General features: G+C 37.1%; 1 protein-coding gene across 1 annotated transcript in view; it reads right to left on the bottom strand.

The window, feature by feature from the left end:
- Window positions 1-19,404, bottom strand: part of LOC129254626 (protein moonraker-like) — a 62,570-nt gene extending 43,166 nt beyond the window's left edge. The window contains exon 1 of the mRNA XM_064112106.1: window positions 19,261-19,404. The gene's annotated coding sequence lies outside the window, so the exon portion shown is untranslated. The remainder of the gene's footprint in view (window positions 1-19,260) is intronic.
- Window positions 19,405-19,590: the final 186 nt, after the last annotated feature.

Raw genomic sequence — 19,590 nt, forward strand, 5'->3', positions numbered from 1 at the left:
CAGATAGATCTAGACAGACATATAGATAGAGAGACAGACATATCATGAAGCTATTACGAGCTATCTCGTAAGAGACAGACATATAGATTGATAGAGAGACAGAGATAGATAGAGAGACAGACATATAGATGAATAGATAGATAGCTAGATAGAGAGACAGACAGACAGATATATAGATAGATAGATAGAGACAGGCAGATATATAGATGGCTAGATAGATAGACATATCTAAACAGATAGATACATATATATAATAATTAAATATAATTATATATCATAATGTATGTACATTTTCTCATGTTAATTTTATGTTTATAACAAGATATATTGTGATTGTTTTTTTAATATGCAGGACCCCAAGGGAGAGCAATTTTTTGTTGATTGGGTATCCTGTTGAAATATTGTTAATAAATAAATAAATAAATAATAAATATAGCGTATTAGACACACAGAGAGAGAGATAGATAGATAAACAGACAGAATAGATATACAATGTAGGTAGATAGACAGACAGACATATGGATAGATAGAGAGAGAGGGACGTATTCAAACAGAAAAATATATATTAGACAGAGAGATGTGATGTAGGTAGATAGACAGACAGATAAATAGATATGATATAAAAAGTAATTATAATCTGTTTTATTTTGCAATATTTTAGCTATTATTTGTTAGAATTCTTATAATTGATCGGGGGCAAGATAGCTAAAAAAAAAAAAAATCATGTTCACCCGCGGACTCGAACCCCTGCCTGCATGATGGAATGAGAAGTAAGTCTGACGCCTAACCGATTGAGCTAGAATATTTCCCATAGACTTAACACGTAAGCAAAACACCAGAATCTCAAATCCAATCTTGCAAGTGAATTACGGGCATGATCCCGACATCTGATCGGAAAATGAAGGCAACGCAACCGAAAGCTTAGAATCTCAGCTACAACATACTAAAAGCTCAGGGATAACTAGCAACAAAAATTGGAGATATGGCTTACGAAATAGAAGAATGTAGAATCTAGTTTTGAGAAAAAGTCATGTCCCATAGAGATTACACGCAAAATGAGTAAAAATGACATGCCATTATTATTTGCAATTTTTGAGGATGATTTGTCTATCAAAATGAAAAATAAAGGCAATAACTCAGAAAGAGTAAGAACTAAGCTACAACATATAAAAAATTGGGTGAAAATTGACCAATATTCACGGAGTTAGAGCAAGATTTGCATAATTATAATGACGTCATAATAGGCAAAATGGATTTTTTGAATTCCGACGCCATTTTGATGACGTCATAATATAATTGAGGGTCAAATGAGACATGAAATTATATCTCTAGTTCATACTCTATCAAAATATGAAAAAAAAATTGGGGGTCCCCATGCGTTCTGAAGAGCTACAGCGGATTTTCTATAGGCATGTTTTTGCCCATATATGGCCTATAGTGAGAGCTCGCGCGCACACGTGCTGCAAACTTTAACGGGTGTTAATTTCCTTATTAATGGTCGTAGAAGGTTGATCAAGGTATCAAATTGCTCAAAATTATATGATCAATGCAATGAAATAAAAAAAACGGTGTTTCTGAGTTGCATTGAGGCGTTACGCGCGGAAACGCGCGCGCATACGTTTGCGCGCGCAATTTTTTGAAATGCTTAAAATGACCTAAAACGTACTCTGTTTTGGTCAAAAAGTGATTTTTAGCATTTTAAAATTTTGACGTGCGCGTACGCGCGCGTCGTGACCTTCAGGTGACCTTTGATGACATGACCTGATGACCCTTGATCTGAAGTTTATGTCATGTGAATTTGATTTATTTTTGATAATTGATAATGGAGATATGATTGATAATGTGATTTTACAAAATGGCGTCTAGATGACGTCATGACATTAAGATTCTTGCAGAATTGAGGTCTTATTGATGTTGATATGTGGTGATATTTTGATGATTATTGAATATGAACTTTCTGAGATTTGCTGTCCACAAGAAATGGAGGAAATAAAAATAAGAAATAAAAATAAATAAATAATAAAGAAAGAAAATTCGGACAAACATAAAAGGTGATCTGTCAATTTTTGACAGACCACCTAAAAATCTGACAGGGCATTCCGTTTTCCTACAATTTAAGGGGCAAGCCCAGTAGGCTCATAATTCACAGGACACCATCTCCCAGACAGAAATGAACTACATTCTTACAAATATTAAAAAAAAGGAGAAGAAGAAAAAACATAATCTGACTGGGCGTTCCCTTCTCCTACACTATAAGGGGCAAGCCCAGTAGGCTCATAATTCACAGGACACCATCTCCCAGACAGAAATTAACTACATTCTTACAAATACAAAAAAAAAGTAGAAAACCCCACATAATCTGACTGGGCATTCCGTTCTCCTACACTTTAAGGGGCAAGGCCCAGTAGGCTCATAATTCACAGGACACCATCTCCCAGACAGAAATTGACTACATTCTTACAAATACAAAAAAAAAGTAGAAAAAAAAACATAATCTGACTGGGCATTCCGTTCTCCTACACTTTGAGGGGCAAGCCCAGTAGGCTCAATTCACAGGACACCATCTCCCAGATAGTAATTAACTACATTCTTACATACTAAAAATTAAAAAGAAACAAAGAAAACATAATCTGACTAGGCATTCCGTTCTCCTACACTTTAAGGGGCAAGCCCAGTAGGCTCATAATTCACAGGACACCATCTCCCAGACAGAAATTAACTTTATTCTTACAAATACGAAAAAAAAAAAATCTGACTGGGCGTTCCGTTCTCCTACAATTTAAGGGGCAAACCCAGTAGGCTCATAATTCACAGGCCACCATCTCCCAGATAGTAATTAACTACATTCTTACAAATACTTCTCACGAAATCAGTATTTTACTGCAACTACTGTCATTTAGCTTTAAATTCATTCTTAGTTCTTACATAATAAAAATTAAAAAGAAACAAAGAAAACATAATCTGACTGGGCATTCTGTTCTCCTACACTTTAAGGACAAGCCCAGTAGGCTCATAATTCACAGGACACCATCTCCCAGACAGAAATTAACCACATTCTTACAAATACCAACAATTAAAAAAAAAACATTATTTGACTGGGCGTTCCATTCTCCTACACTTTCAGGGTCAAGCCCAGTAGGATGTAGGCTCATAATTCACAGGACACCATCTCCCAGACAGAAATTAACTAAATTCTTACAAAAAAAAAAAAAAAAAAAAAACATAATCTGACTGGGCGTTCCGTTCTCCTACAATTTAAGGGGCAAGCCCAGTAGGCTCATAATTCACAGGACACCATCTCCCAGACAGAAATTGACTACATTCTTACGAATAACAAAAAAAAAAAAAAAAACACAATTTGACTGGGCGTTCCGTTCTCCTACAATTTAAATGGCAAACCCAGTAGGCTCATAATTCACAGGACACCATCTCCGAGACAGAAATTAACTTTATTCTTACAAATACCAACAATTAAAAAAAAAACATAATCTGACTGGGCATTCTGTTCTCGTACACTTTAAGGGGTAAGCCCAGTAGGCTCATATTTCACAGGACACCATCTCCGAGATAGAAAATTAACTACATTCTTACAAAAACCAAAAACCAAAAAAATAAAATGGGGAAAACATAATCTGAATGAGCATTCTGTTCTCCTACACTTTGAGGGGCAAGCCCAGTAGGCTCAATTCATTGGACACCATTTCCCAGACAGAAATTAACTACATTCTTACAAATACAAAAAAAAAGTAGAAAAAAGACATAATCTGACTGGGCATTCCGTTCTCCTACACTTTGAGGGGCAAGCCCAGTAGGCTCAATTCACAGGACACCATCTCCCAGATAGTAATTAACTACATTCTTACATACTAAACATTAAAAAGAAACAAAGAAAACATAATCTGACTAGGCATTCCGTTCTCCTACACTTTAAGGGGCAAGCCCAGTAGGCTCATAATTCACAGGACACCATCTCCCAGACAGAAATTAACTACATTCTTACAAATACAAAAAAAAAGAAAAAAAAACAAACATAATCTGACTGGGCGTTCCGTTCTCCTACAATTCAAGGGGCAAGCCCAGTAGGCTCATAATTCACAGGAAACCATCTCCCAGACAGAAATTAACTACATTCTTACAAATACCAACAATTAAAAAAAAAAAGATTTGACTGGGCGTTCCGTTCTCCTACATTTTAAGGGGCAAGCCCAGTAGGCTCAATTCACAGGACACCATCTCCCAGATAGTAATTAACTACATTCTTACAAATACAAAAAAAGAAAGAAAAAAACCAAACATAATCTAACTGGGCGTTCCGTTCTCCTACACTTTAAGGGGCAAGCCCAGTATGCTCATCATTCATAGGATACCATCTCCCAGACAGAAATTAACTTTTGCATTCTTACAAATACGAAAAAAATACAAATCTGACTGGGCGTTCCGTTCTCCTACAATTTAAGGGGCAAGCCCAGTAGGCTCATAATTCACAGGACACCATCTCCCAGACAGAAATTAACTAAATTCTTACAAATACCAACAATAAAAAAAAAACATTATTTGACTGGGCGTTCCATTCTCCTACACTTTCAGGGTCAAGCCCAGTAGGATGTAGGCTCATAATTCACAGGACACCATCTCCCAGACAGTAATTAACTACATTCTTACAAATACCCCCCCCCCCAAAAAAGGAAAATATAATACTGGGCTTTCTGTTCTCCTGCACTTTAAGGAGCAAGCCCAGTGGGCTCAATTCACAGGACACCATCTCCCAGACAGAAATTAACTTCATTCTTACAAATACAAAAAAAACTAGATTTTAATTCGTCATGCGGACGAATTAGGTGGTCTGTCGTATAGATAGATAAACAGGAAAAAAATATTTAAACAGATATTAGATTGAAAAATAGATAGACAAACAGATTTACATAATCAAACAGATACATACAAGAAAGATGTATAATTATAGTAGATGGATGGAGTGATGGATGGAGAGATCAATTATAGGTGGTTATATTAATAAAACATAGACATATAGATAGATAGAGACACAGACATATAGATAGATAGAGAGACAGACTTATAGATCGATAGATTGATTGATAGATATATAGATAGATAGAGAGAGAGAGAGATGATTGGTGGTTATATTAATAAAACATAGATAAACATATAGATAGAAAGAGAGACAGACAGATAGATAGACAGATAGATCTAGACAGACATATAGATAGAGAGACAGACATATCATGAAGCTATTACGAGCTATCTCGTAAGAGACAGACATATAGATTGATAGAGAGACAGAGATAGATAGAGAGACAGACATATAGATGAATAGATAGATAGCTAGATAGAGAGACAGACAGACAGATATATAGATAGATAGATAGATAGATAGAGACAGGCAGATATATAGATGGCTAGATAGATAGACATATCTAAACAGATAGATACATATATATAATAATTAAATATAATTATATATCATAATGTATGTACATTTTCTCATGTTAATTTTATGTTTATAACAAGATATATTGTGATTGTTTTTTTAATATGCAGGACCCCAAGGGAGAGCAATTTTTTGTTGATTGGGTATCCTGTTGAAATATTGTTAATAAATAAATAAATAAATAATAAATATAGCGTATTAGACACACAGAGAGAGAGATAGATAGATAAACAGACAGAATAGATATACAATGTAGGTAGATAGACAGACAGACATATGGATAGATAGAGAGAGAGGGACGTATTCAAACAGAAAAATATATATTAGACAGAGAGATGTGATGTAGGTAGATAGACAGACAGATAAATAGATATGATATAAAAAGTAATTATAATCTGTTTTATTTTGCAATATTTTAGCTATTATTTGTTAGAATTCTTATAATTGATCGGGGGCAAGATAGCTAAAAAAAAAAAAAATCATGTTCACCCGCGGACTCGAACCCCTGCCTGCATGATGGAATGAGAAGTAAGTCTGACGCCTAACCGATTGAGCTAGAATATTTCCCATAGACTTAACACGTAAGCAAAACACCAGAATCTCAAATCCAATCTTGCAAGTGAATTACGGGCATGATCCCGACATCTGATCGGAAAATGAAGGCAACGCAACCGAAAGCTTAGAATCTCAGCTACAACATACTAAAAGCTCAGGGATAACTAGCAACAAAAATTGGAGATATGGCTTACGAAATAGAAGAATGTAGAATCTAGTTTTGAGAAAAAGTCATGTCCCATAGAGATTACACGCAAAATGAGTAAAAATGACATGCCATTATTATTTGCAATTTTTGAGGATGATTTGTCTATCAAAATGAAAAATAAAGGCAATAACTCAGAAAGAGTAAGAACTAAGCTACAACATATAAAAAATTGGGTGAAAATTGACCAATATTCACGGAGTTAGAGCAAGATTTGCATAATTATAATGACGTCATAATAGGCAAAATGGATTTTTTGAATTCCGACGCCATTTTGATGACGTCATAATATAATTGAGGGTCAAATGAGACATGAAATTATATCTCTAGTTCATACTCTATCAAAATATGAAAAAAAAATTGGGGGTCCCCATGCGTTCTGAAGAGCTACAGCGGATTTTCTATAGGCATGTTTTTGCCCATATATGGCCTATAGTGAGAGCTCGCGCGCACACGTGCTGCAAACTTTAACGGGTGTTAATTTCCTTATTAATGGTCGTAGAAGGTTGATCAAGGTATCAAATTGCTCAAAATTATATGATCAATGCAATGAAATAAAAAAAACGGTGTTTCTGAGTTGCATTGAGGCGTTACGCGCGGAAACGCGCGCGCATACGTTTGCGCGCGCAATTTTTTGAAATGCTTAAAATGACCTAAAACGTACTCTGTTTTGGTCAAAAAGTGATTTTTAGCATTTTAAAATTTTGACGTGCGCGTACGCGCGCGTCGTGACCTTCAGGTGACCTTTGATGACATGACCTGATGACCCTTGATCTGAAGTTTATGTCATGTGAATTTGATTTATTTTTGATAATTGATAATGGAGATATGATTGATAATGTGATTTTACAAAATGGCGTCTAGATGACGTCATGACATTAAGATTCTTGCAGAATTGAGGTCTTATTGATGTTGATATGTGGTGATATTTTGATGATTATTGAATATGAACTTTCTGAGATTTGCTGTCCACAAGAAATGGAGGAAATAAAAATAAGAAATAAAAATAAATAAATAATAAAGAAAGAAAATTCGGACAAACATAAAAGGTGATCTGTCAATTTTTGACAGACCACCTAAAAATCTGACAGGGCATTCCGTTTTCCTACAATTTAAGGGGCAAGCCCAGTAGGCTCATAATTCACAGGACACCATCTCCCAGACAGAAATGAACTACATTCTTACAAATATTAAAAAAAAGGAGAAGAAGAAAAAACATAATCTGACTGGGCGTTCCCTTCTCCTACACTATAAGGGGCAAGCCCAGTAGGCTCATAATTCACAGGACACCATCTCCCAGACAGAAATTAACTACATTCTTACAAATACAAAAAAAAAGTAGAAAACCCCACATAATCTGACTGGGCATTCCGTTCTCCTACACTTTAAGGGGCAAGGCCCAGTAGGCTCATAATTCACAGGACACCATCTCCCAGACAGAAATTGACTACATTCTTACAAATACAAAAAAAAAGTAGAAAAAAAAACATAATCTGACTGGGCATTCCGTTCTCCTACACTTTGAGGGGCAAGCCCAGTAGGCTCAATTCACAGGACACCATCTCCCAGATAGTAATTAACTACATTCTTACATACTAAAAATTAAAAAGAAACAAAGAAAACATAATCTGACTAGGCATTCCGTTCTCCTACACTTTAAGGGGCAAGCCCAGTAGGCTCATAATTCACAGGACACCATCTCCCAGACAGAAATTAACTTTATTCTTACAAATACGAAAAAAAAAAAATCTGACTGGGCGTTCCGTTCTCCTACAATTTAAGGGGCAAACCCAGTAGGCTCATAATTCACAGGCCACCATCTCCCAGATAGTAATTAACTACATTCTTACAAATACTTCTCACGAAATCAGTATTTTACTGCAACTACTGTCATTTAGCTTTAAATTCATTCTTAGTTCTTACATAATAAAAATTAAAAAGAAACAAAGAAAACATAATCTGACTGGGCATTCTGTTCTCCTACACTTTAAGGACAAGCCCAGTAGGCTCATAATTCACAGGACACCATCTCCCAGACAGAAATTAACCACATTCTTACAAATACCAACAATTAAAAAAAAAACATTATTTGACTGGGCGTTCCATTCTCCTACACTTTCAGGGTCAAGCCCAGTAGGATGTAGGCTCATAATTCACAGGACACCATCTCCCAGACAGAAATTAACTAAATTCTTACAAAAAAAAAAAAAAAAAAAAAACATAATCTGACTGGGCGTTCCGTTCTCCTACAATTTAAGGGGCAAGCCCAGTAGGCTCATAATTCACAGGACACCATCTCCCAGACAGAAATTGACTACATTCTTACAAATACCAAAAAAAAAAAAGAAAAAAAAAAAGGAAAACATAATCCGACTGGGCGTTCCGTTCTCCTACACTTTAAGGGGCAAGCCCAGTAGGCTCATAATTCACAGGACACCATCTTCCAGACAGAAATTAACTATATTCTTACGAATAACAAAAAAAAAAAAAAAAACACAATTTGACTGGGCGTTCCGTTCTCCTACAATTTAAATGGCAAACCCAGTAGGCTCATAATTCACAGGACACCATCTCCGAGACAGAAATTAACTTTATTCTTACAAATACCAACAATTAAAAAAAAAACATAATCTGACTGGGCATTCTGTTCTCGTACACTTTAAGGGGTAAGCCCAGTAGGCTCATATTTCACAGGACACCATCTCCGAGATAGAAAATTAACTACATTCTTACAAAAACCAAAAACCAAAAAAATAAAATGGGGAAAACATAATCTGAATGAGCATTCTGTTCTCCTACACTTTGAGGGGCAAGCCCAGTAGGCTCAATTCATTGGACACCATTTCCCAGACAGAAATTAACTACATTCTTACAAATACAAAAAAAAAGTAGAAAAAAGACATAATCTGACTGGGCATTCCGTTCTCCTACACTTTGAGGGGCAAGCCCAGTAGGCTCAATTCACAGGACACCATCTCCCAGATAGTAATTAACTACATTCTTACATACTAAACATTAAAAAGAAACAAAGAAAACATAATCTGACTAGGCATTCCGTTCTCCTACACTTTAAGGGGCAAGCCCAGTAGGCTCATAATTCACAGGACACCATCTCCCAGACAGAAATTAACTACATTCTTACAAATACAAAAAAAAAGAAAAAAAAACAAACATAATCTGACTGGGCGTTCCGTTCTCCTACAATTCAAGGGGCAAGCCCAGTAGGCTCATAATTCACAGGAAACCATCTCCCAGACAGAAATTAACTACATTCTTACAAATACCAACAATTAAAAAAAAAAAGATTTGACTGGGCGTTCCGTTCTCCTACATTTTAAGGGGCAAGCCCAGTAGGCTCAATTCACAGGACACCATCTCCCAGATAGTAATTAACTACATTCTTACAAATACAAAAAAAGAAAGAAAAAAACCAAACATAATCTAACTGGGCGTTCCGTTCTCCTACACTTTAAGGGGCAAGCCCAGTATGCTCATCATTCATAGGATACCATCTCCCAGACAGAAATTAACTTTTGCATTCTTACAAATACGAAAAAAATACAAATCTGACTGGGCGTTCCGTTCTCCTACAATTTAAGGGGCAAGCCCAGTAGGCTCATAATTCACAGGACACCATCTCCCAGACAGAAATTAACTAAATTCTTACAAATATAAAAAAAGAAGAAAAAACATAATCTGACTGGGCGTTCCGTTCTCCTACAATTTAAGGGGCAAGCCCAGTAGGCTCATAATTCATAGGACACCATCTCCCAGACAGAAATTAGCTACATTCTTACAAATACAAAAAAAAAAAGAAGAAAAAAAAGGGAAATATAATCCGACTGGGCGTTCCGTTCTCCTACACTTTAAGGGGCAAGCCCAGTAGGCTCATAATTCACAGGCCACCATCTCCCAGACAGAAATTAACTACATTCTTACAAATACAAAAAAAAAGTAGAAAAAAAACATAATCTGACTGGGCGTTCCGTTCTCCTACAATTTAAGGGGCAAGCCCAGTAGGCTCATAATTCACAGGCCACCATCTCCCAGATAGTAATTAACTACATTCTTACAAATACAAAAAAAGAAAGAAAAAAAAAACATTATCTGACTGGGCATTCCGTTCTCCTACACTTTAAGGGGCAAGCCCAGTATGCTCATCATTCATAGGATACCATCTCCCAGACAGAAATTAACTTTGACATTCTTACAAATACGAAAAAAAAAAAATCCGACTGGGCGTTCCGTTTTCCTACAATTTAAGGGGCAAGCCCAGTAGGCTCATAATTCACAGGACACCATCTCCCAGACAGAAATTAACTAAATTCTTACAAATAAAAAAAACAAAAAAAAAACATAATCTGACTGGGCGTTCCGTTCTCCTACAATTTAAGGGGCAAGCCCAGTAGGCTCATAATTCACAGGACACCATCTCCCAGACAGAAATTGACTACATTCTTACAAATACCAAAAATAAAAAGAAAAAAAAAAAGGAAAACATAATCCGACTGGGCGTTCCGTTCTCCTACACTTTAAGGGGCAAGCCCAGTAGGCTCATAATTTACGGGACACCATCTCCCAGACAGAAGTTAACTACATTCTTACAAATACCAAAAAAAAAAAGAAGAAAAAAAAGGAAAACATAATCTGACTGGGCGTTCCGTTCTCCTACAATTTAAATGGCAAGCCCAGTAGGCTCATAATTCACAGGACACCATCTTCCAGACAGAAATTAACTATATTCTTACGAATAACAACAATAAAAAAAAAACACAATTTGACTGGGCGTTCCGTTCTCCTACAATTTAAATGGCAAGCCCAGTAGGCTCATAATTCACAGGACACCATCTCCGAGACAGAAATTAACTTTATTCTTACAAATACCAACAATTAAAAAAAAAAACATAATCTGACTGGGCATTCTGTTCTCCTACACTTTAAGGGGTAAGCCCAGTAGGCTCATATTTCACAGGACACCATCTCCGAGATAGAAAATTAACTACATTCTTACAAAAACCAAAAAAAAAAAAAAAAAATGGGGAAAACATAATCTGAATGGGCATTCTGTTCTCCTACACTTTGAGGGGCAAGCCCAGTAGGCTCAATTCACAGGACACCATCTCCCAGACAGAAATTAACTACATTCTTACAAATACAAAAAAAAAGTAGAAAAAAAACATAATCTGACTGGGCCTTCCGTTCTCCTACACTTTGAGGGGCAAGCCCAGTAGGCTCAATTCACAGGACACCATCTCCCAGATAGTAATTAACTACATTCTTACATACTAAACATTAAAAAGAAACAAAGATAACATAATCTGACTAGGCATTCCGTTCTCCTACACTTTAAGGGGCAAGCCCAGTAGGCTCATAATTCACAGGACACCATCTCCCAGACAGAAATTAACTACATTCTTACAAATACAAAAAAAAAGAAAAAAAACCAAACATAATCTGACTGGGCGTTCCGTTCTCCTACAATTTAAGGGGCAAGCCCAGTATGCTCATCATTCATAGGATACCATCTCCCAGACAGAAATTAACTTTATTCTTACAAATACGAAAAAAATAAAAATCTGACTGGGCGTTCCGTTCTCCTACAATTTAAGGGGCAAGCCCAGTAGGCTCATAATTCACAGGCCACCATCTCCCAGACAGAAATTAACTTTTACATTCTTACAAATACGAAAAAAATAAAAATCTGACTGGGCGTTCCGTTCTCCTACAATTTAAGGGGCAAGCCCAGTAGGCTCATAATTCACAGGACACCATCTCCCAGACAGAAATTAACTTTATTCTTACAAATACGGAAAAAAAAAATCTGACTGGGCGTTCCGTTCTCCTACAATTTAAGGGGCAAACCCAGTAGGCTCATAATTCACAGGCCACCATCTCCCAGACAGAAATTAACTTTTACATTCTTACAAATACAAAAAAAATAAAAATCTGACTGGGCGTTCCGTTCTCCTACAATTTAAGGGGCAAGCCCAGTAGGCTCATAATTCACAGGACACCATCTCCCAGACAGAAATTAACTAAATTCTTACAAATATAAAAAAAAGAAGAAAAAACATAATCTGACTGGGCGTTCCGTTCTCCTACAATTTAAGGGGCAAGCCCAGTAGGCTCATAATTCACAGGACACCATCTCCCAGACAGAAATTAGCTACATTCTTACAAATACCAAAAAAAAAGAAAGAAAAAAGGGAAACATAATCCGACTGGGCGTTCCGTTCTCCTACACTTTAAGGGGCAAGCCCAGTAGGCTCATAATTCACAGGCCACCAGCTCCCAGACAGAAATTAACTACATTCTTACAAATACCAACAATTAAAAAAAAAAAAAAACTAACTGGGCGTTCCGTTCTCCTACAATTTAAGGGGCAAGCCCAGTAGGCTCATAATTCACAGGCCACCATCTCCCAGACAGAAATTAACTACATTCTTACAAATACCAACAATTAAAAAAAATAATAATTTGACTGGGCGTTCCGTTCTCCTACAATTTAAGGGGCAAGCCCAGTAGGCTCATAATTCACAGGCCACCATCTCCCAGACAGAAATCAACTACATTCTTACAAATACCAACAATTAAAAAAAAAAAAATCTGACTGGGCGTTCCGTTCTACACTTTAAGGGGCAAGCCCAGTATGTTCATCATTCATAGGATACCATCTCCCAGACAGAAATTAACTTTGACATTCTTACAAATACGAAAAAAAAAAAAAATCTGACTGGGCGTTCCGTTCTCCTACAATTTAAGGGGCAAGCCCAGTAGGCTCATAATTCACAGGCCACCATCTCCCAGACAGAAATTAACTACATTCTTACAAATACCAACAATTAAAAAAAATAATAATTTGACTGGGCGTTCCGTTCTCCTACAATTTAAGGGGCAAGCCCAGTAGGCTCATAATTCACAGGCCACCATCTCCCAGACAGAAATCAACTACATTCTTACAAATACCAACAATTAAAAAAAAAAAAATCTGACTGGGCGTTCCGTTCTACACTTTAAGGGGCAAGCCCAGTATGTTCATCATTCATAGGATACCATCTCCCAGACAGAAATTAACTTTGACATTCTTACAAATACGAAAAAAAAAAAAATCTGACTGGGCGTTCCGTTCTCCTACAATTTAAGGGGCAAGCCCAGTAGGCTCATAATTCACAGGACACCATCTCCCAGACAGAAATTAACTAAATTCTTACAAATAAAAAAAAAAAAAAAAAAACATAATCTGACTGGGCGTTCCGTTCTCCTACAATTTAAGGGGCAAGCCCAGTAGGCTCATAATTCACTGGACACCATCTCCCAGACAGAAATTAACTATGTACATTCTTACAAATTTATACCCAAAAAAAAGAAGAAAAAAAAAAGGAAAACATAATCCGACTGGGCGTTCCGTTCTCCTACACTTTAAGGGGCAAGCCCAGTAGGCTCATAATTCACAGGCCACCATCTCCCAGACAGAAATTAGCTACATTCTTACAAATACCAAAAAAAAAAAGAAGAAAAAAAGGGAAACATAATCTGACTGGGCGTTCCGTTCTCTTACACTTTAAGGGGCAAGCCCAGTAGGCTCATAATTCACAGGCCACCAGCTCCCAGACAGAAATTAACTACATTCTTACAAATACCAACAATTAAAAAAAAAAAAAAACTGACTGGGCGTTCCGTTCTCCTACAATTTAAGGGGCAAGCCCAGTAGGCTCATAATTCACAGGCCACCATCTCCCAGACAGAAATTAACTACATTCTTACAAATACCAACAATTAAAAAAAATAATAATTTGACTGGGCGTTCCGTTCTCCTACAATTTAAGGGGCAAGCCCAGTAGGCTCATAATTCACAGGACACCATCTCCCAGACAGAAATTAACTAAATTCTTACAAATATAAAAAAAAGAAGAAAAAACATAATCTGACTGGGCGTTCCGTTCTCCTACAATTTAAGGGGCAAGCCCAGTAGGCTCATAATTCACAGGACACCATCTCCCAGACAGAAATTAACTACATTCTTACAAATACCAAAAAAAAAAGAAAAAAAAAAGGAAAACATAATTCGACTGGGCGTTCCATTCTCCTACAATTTAAGGGGCAAGCCCAGTAGGCTCATAATTCACAGGCCACCAGCTCCCAGACAGAAATTAACTACATTCTTACAAATACCAACAATTAAAAAAAAAAAAAAACTGACTGGGCGTTCCGTTCTCCTACAATTTAAGGGGCAAGCCCAGTAGGCTCATAATTCACAGGCCACCATCTCCCAGACAGAAATTAACTACATTCTTACAAATACCAACAATTAAAAAAAATAATAATTTGACTGGGCGTTCCGTTCTCCTACAATTTAAGGGGCAAGCCCAGTAGGCTCATAATTCACAGGACACCATCTCCCAGACAGAAATTAACTAAATTCTTACAAATATAAAAAAAAGAAGAAAAAACATAATCTGACTGGGCGTTCCGTTCTCCTACAATTTAAGGGGCAAGCCCAGTAGGCTCATAATTCACAGGACACCATCTCCCAGACAGAAATTAACTACATTCTTACAAATACCAAAAAAAAAAGAAAAAAAAAAGGAAAACATAATTCGACTGGGCGTTCCATTCTCCTACAATTTAAGGGGCAAGCCCAGTAGGCTCATAATTCACAGGCCACCATCTCCCAGACAGAAATCAACTACATTCTTACAAATACCAACAATTAAAAAAAAAAAAATCTGACTGGGCGTTCCGTTCTACACTTTAAGGGGCAAGCCCAGTATGTTCATCATTCATAGGATACCATCTCCCAGACAGAAATTAACTTTGACATTCTTACAAATACGAAAAAAAAAAAAAATCTGACTGGGCGTTCCGTTCTCCTACAATTTAAGGGGCAAGCCCAGTAGGCTCATAATTCACAGGACACCATCTCCCAGACAGAAATTAACTATGTACATTCTTACAAATTTATACCCAAAAAAAAGAAGAAAAAAAAAAGGAAAACATAATCCGACTGGGCGTTCCGTTCTCCTACACTTTAAGGGGCAAGCCCAGTAGGCCCATAATTCACAGGCCACCATCTCCCAGACAGAAATTAGCTACATTCTTACAAATACCAAAAAAAAAAAAAAAAAAAAAAGGGAAACATAATCTGACTGGGCGTACCGTTCTCTTACACTTTAAAGGAGAATGAAACCCTTGAAACCAGCTGAATCCATATCAAAGAGAAAAATCAAAGAAACATCTTGTTGAAAGTTTGAGGAAGATTGAATGAATAAGAAGAAAGTTATGAGCATTCGAATATTGAGATCACTAGTGCCATGTAGATCCTCCCAACGGCAATGCGACCAAGATCTGTGATATCACACACGTACAACTCCCTCATTACTTTAGTACTTATTTCACTTATATTCTCACTTTTATAGAGTCTATCACAAGGTGAGGTGTTCTCTTTATGAGATGACAAGTACAGAGGTTTCACAACATTATATCATTGATGAATCGTTTGTCATATGATTAGAATGAGCAAAAAGAGATGTTTTGGGGTATATTTTCAGTGTCCAAATGGGAGAGTTGTACGTGTGTGACATCACAGATCTTGGTCGCATTGCCAATGGGAGGATCTCCATAGCATTAGTGATCTCGACATTCAAATGTTCATAACTCTTTTATTGCTGGTCCTATTTTACTCAAAGTTTTGTTGATCTTATTCTTTGATTTTTCTACTTTCACAAAAGCTAACTTGCTCCAAGAGTTTCATTCTCCTTTAAGGGGCAAGCCCTGTAGGCTCATAATTCACAGGCCACCAGCTCCCAGACAGAAATTAACTACATTCTTACAAATACCAACAATTTAAAAAAAAAAAATCTGACTGGGCGTTCTGTTCTCCTTCAATTTAAGGGGCAAGCCCAGTAGGCTCATAATTCACAGGCCACCATCTCCCAGACAGAAATTAACTACATTCTTACAAATACCAACAATTAAAAAAAAATAATAATTTGACTGGGCGTTCCGTTCTCCTACAATTTAAGGGGCAAGCCCAGTAGGCTCATAATTCACAGGACACCATCTCCCAGACAGAAATTAACTAAATTCTTACAAATATAAAAAAAAAAAAAAAACAACATAATCTGACTCGGCATTCTGTTCTCCTACAATTTAAGGGGCAAGCCCAGTAGGCTCATAATTCACAGGACACCATCTCCCAGACAGAAATTAATTACATTCTTACAAATACCAAAAAAAGAAAAGAAAAAAAAAAGGAAAACATAATCCGACTGGGCGTTCCATTCTCCTACAATTTAAGGGGCAAGCCCAGTAGGCTCATAATTCACTAGCCACCATCTCCCAGACAGAAATCAACTACATTCTTCACAAATACCAACAATAAAAAAAAAAAAAAATCTGACTGGGCGTTCCGTTCTACACTTTAAGGGGCAAGCCCAGTATGTTCATCATTCATAGGATACCATCTCCCAGACAGAAATTAACTTTGACATTCTTACAAATACGAAAAAAAAAAAATCTGACTGGGCGATCCGTTCTCCTACAATTTAAGGGGCAAGCCCAGTAGGCTCATAATTCACAGGACACCATCTCCCAGACAGAAATTAACTAAATTCTTACAAATATTAAAAAAAAAAAAAAAAACATAATCTGACTGGGCGTTCCGTTCTTCTACAATTTAAGGGGCAAGCCCAGTAGGCTCATAATTCACAGGACACCATCTCCCAGACAGAAATTAACTACATTCTTACAAATTTATACCCAAAAAAAAGAAGAAAAAAAAAAGGAAAACATAATCCGACTGGGCGTTCCGTTCTCCTACACTTTATAAGGGGCAAGCCCAGTAGGCTCATAATTCACAGGCCACCAGCTCCCAGACAGAAATTAACTACATTCTTACAAATACCAAAAACTAAAATGCGCAAGCTCTTGCAGCTGACAAAAAAACATTGAAACATGTGCATATCTCACCCTGGGGCCCGTTTCATTAAGGACTTGCAACGTTGTATTAAACTTTGCCATTATGGCAACTACCATGGTACCCTTGATTTTGATTGGCTGCTGAGCCCTGTTTCCATGGTAGTTGCCATAATGGCAACGTTACAACAGTTGCAAGTCCTTTATGAAACACGACCCTGGTTTTAACAAAATGAAAAAAAAAATTACTTGAAAATACATTAATCCAATAACCATAGATGTGAAAGTTTTATGAAATAGACATGTATACATGTAGATCTAGAGATGATTTTTCTCAATAAATAACGATTTTTTTAATACAAATATCATATTTTAAAAAGAAAAATGTACTGTCGTATTTTGGTTGCAAAAACGTACTGGTTGGCAGCTCTGAATAATCAGTCATATAACTTTAGAGCTCAATTTGAGACAGGGACCGACCCTCGCGCCTGCAATGTTTTGAAATCGGCAGCAAATTATTTACATGTGAGGAACTCGATGTTTGGCTCTAAATCATCAATTTTGATGCTAACAGGAGGATGGATATGGAGTGAAATTACATGTAGGATGAAAAGTAAAAAATGAAGCTTCTTATTTTTGTTAAGCTAGTTAATTTCGGTGTACCTCGAGCGATGTTCGTGCAGGCTCCACTCCGCTACACTACGCATAGTGTAGCGGTAGTGAAGTGGAGCCTGCATGAACATCGCTCGAGGTAGTTTCGGTGTAGGATTTTTACAATAAATATGCAGTTTTTCCCACCTTTGGCTTTGCCACTCAGAGTATCACTATCAGAGCGAGTTTTGGGTTTTTGGGTAGGTGGAGCGTAGTGTAGCGGTGGGTGCCGGTAGTGGAGTGGAGCATGCACGAGTACATGCACATTAATGGTGGGCCCCAAGTCTGCGCACCTAACAATTTGAGTCGAGATTTACCATGAATTTCTTCTTATTTCACAAAATCTTTTGGTTAATAGTGTTCCTTATATTATTAAGAGTACATGTAAGTGTACCAAATTTCTCATTAAAAATGAAAGAAAATTTAAGATTTTCTTGAAAAAACCTTTGGCTTTGGGCAGTCATTTTCAGATTGAAAAAAAAATGGTACCCCATGTCTGCGCACCCATTCACTTTGCACACAATTCAGGAATTTTGATGACAAAGGCTGCATATTGAGGCCGTCGCATGAAATGCCCTGAATTCATTATTTTTCCACCAGTTTGAGTGGGATTTTTTTATGAATACCCGTCTTAGTGACTATGTGTAAAGTTCGTGCTCGTTGCGTATCTTCTTTTACAAGAATCGCGCAGACTAATTGGGAGACCGCGCAGACATGGGGGAACTGACCATTATAAGTTAATTTGTAAGTAACATAACTGGCTCTCGCCTCGGTGTTTACATTTTAGTAGGATGGGGGATCGGGTGTCCGGACACTTTTATATTTTTGAAGCCTTCTTTTTTGTCATTGGATTACACTACAAATACGAAATCAATAGTTGTAATCATCTTCTATTTTGTTCTCTATAATATTTCCTGACATTTTGTAGTAAAAATTGATAAAACTTTCCTTGTAAATTTTTCCAAATGACTTTCTAAAATTGATCGTCCGGACGCACAACCTGTCCGGACACACAACAACTGGGTATACAACACGCACGTGTAGTCACTGACTGTCAAGTGTCAGTGTCACTGACTCTGTAGTCTTACGTACTAGAGTCTAGACTTAGTGACGACCGATAAACACGCCGTGTACACGTGCATCAAAAATGGATTTTCAAAACGGGCCTAGACCTAATTTAAATCTCCTCTGAAGAGGATTTTTCAGTCTATTATTAAGATTCTATTCATAAAATACGGCGCAGAGTAACTGCTGTAGTCTACAGTGTAGACCAACTCAGCGATTTAACTCATAGGCAATTCGGATCATTGTAACACACAAACGTGATACGAGCCATCCAATTGAAGGAATAATGAATCGCACACTGTGCTGGATATGCAGGCAAGTGATCGTTGGACGATTTTCATTTCAGCTATTATTATAACTTATCACAATTTACTAAAAAGTAGACTACCGTATGATTAAGTGAGTAACTGGATGAACTTACTACCGAAATTATTGCCAATTCTGTGTTCTGTAACAAATTAACAACGGTTCCTCGAGTTTACAGTGTAACTTGAAGTTGAAGTTTGATTTAACCGCTCCTGCCTGGCTCCTGATCGCGATCATATCATCGACATATAAATGTACCGTAATTTGCGCATGCGCCTGGGTACTGGCGCGCGCCGGCGCCGCAGCGAGCTAGCGCTCCTCAGCTATTGGGAGTATTGTTCAGTTCTTCCACCTTGTATGATTATGAAAAGTCAATTTTATTTTGAGTCATATTCTCCCCTCATTGTCATCAATCAAGACTTAATGGGTGCTGGAGTAAAATTGT

This window comes from Lytechinus pictus, chromosome 2, assembly GCF_037042905.1.
Source record: "Lytechinus pictus isolate F3 Inbred chromosome 2, Lp3.0, whole genome shotgun sequence".
NCBI lineage: Eukaryota > Metazoa > Echinodermata > Echinoidea > Temnopleuroida > Toxopneustidae > Lytechinus > Lytechinus pictus.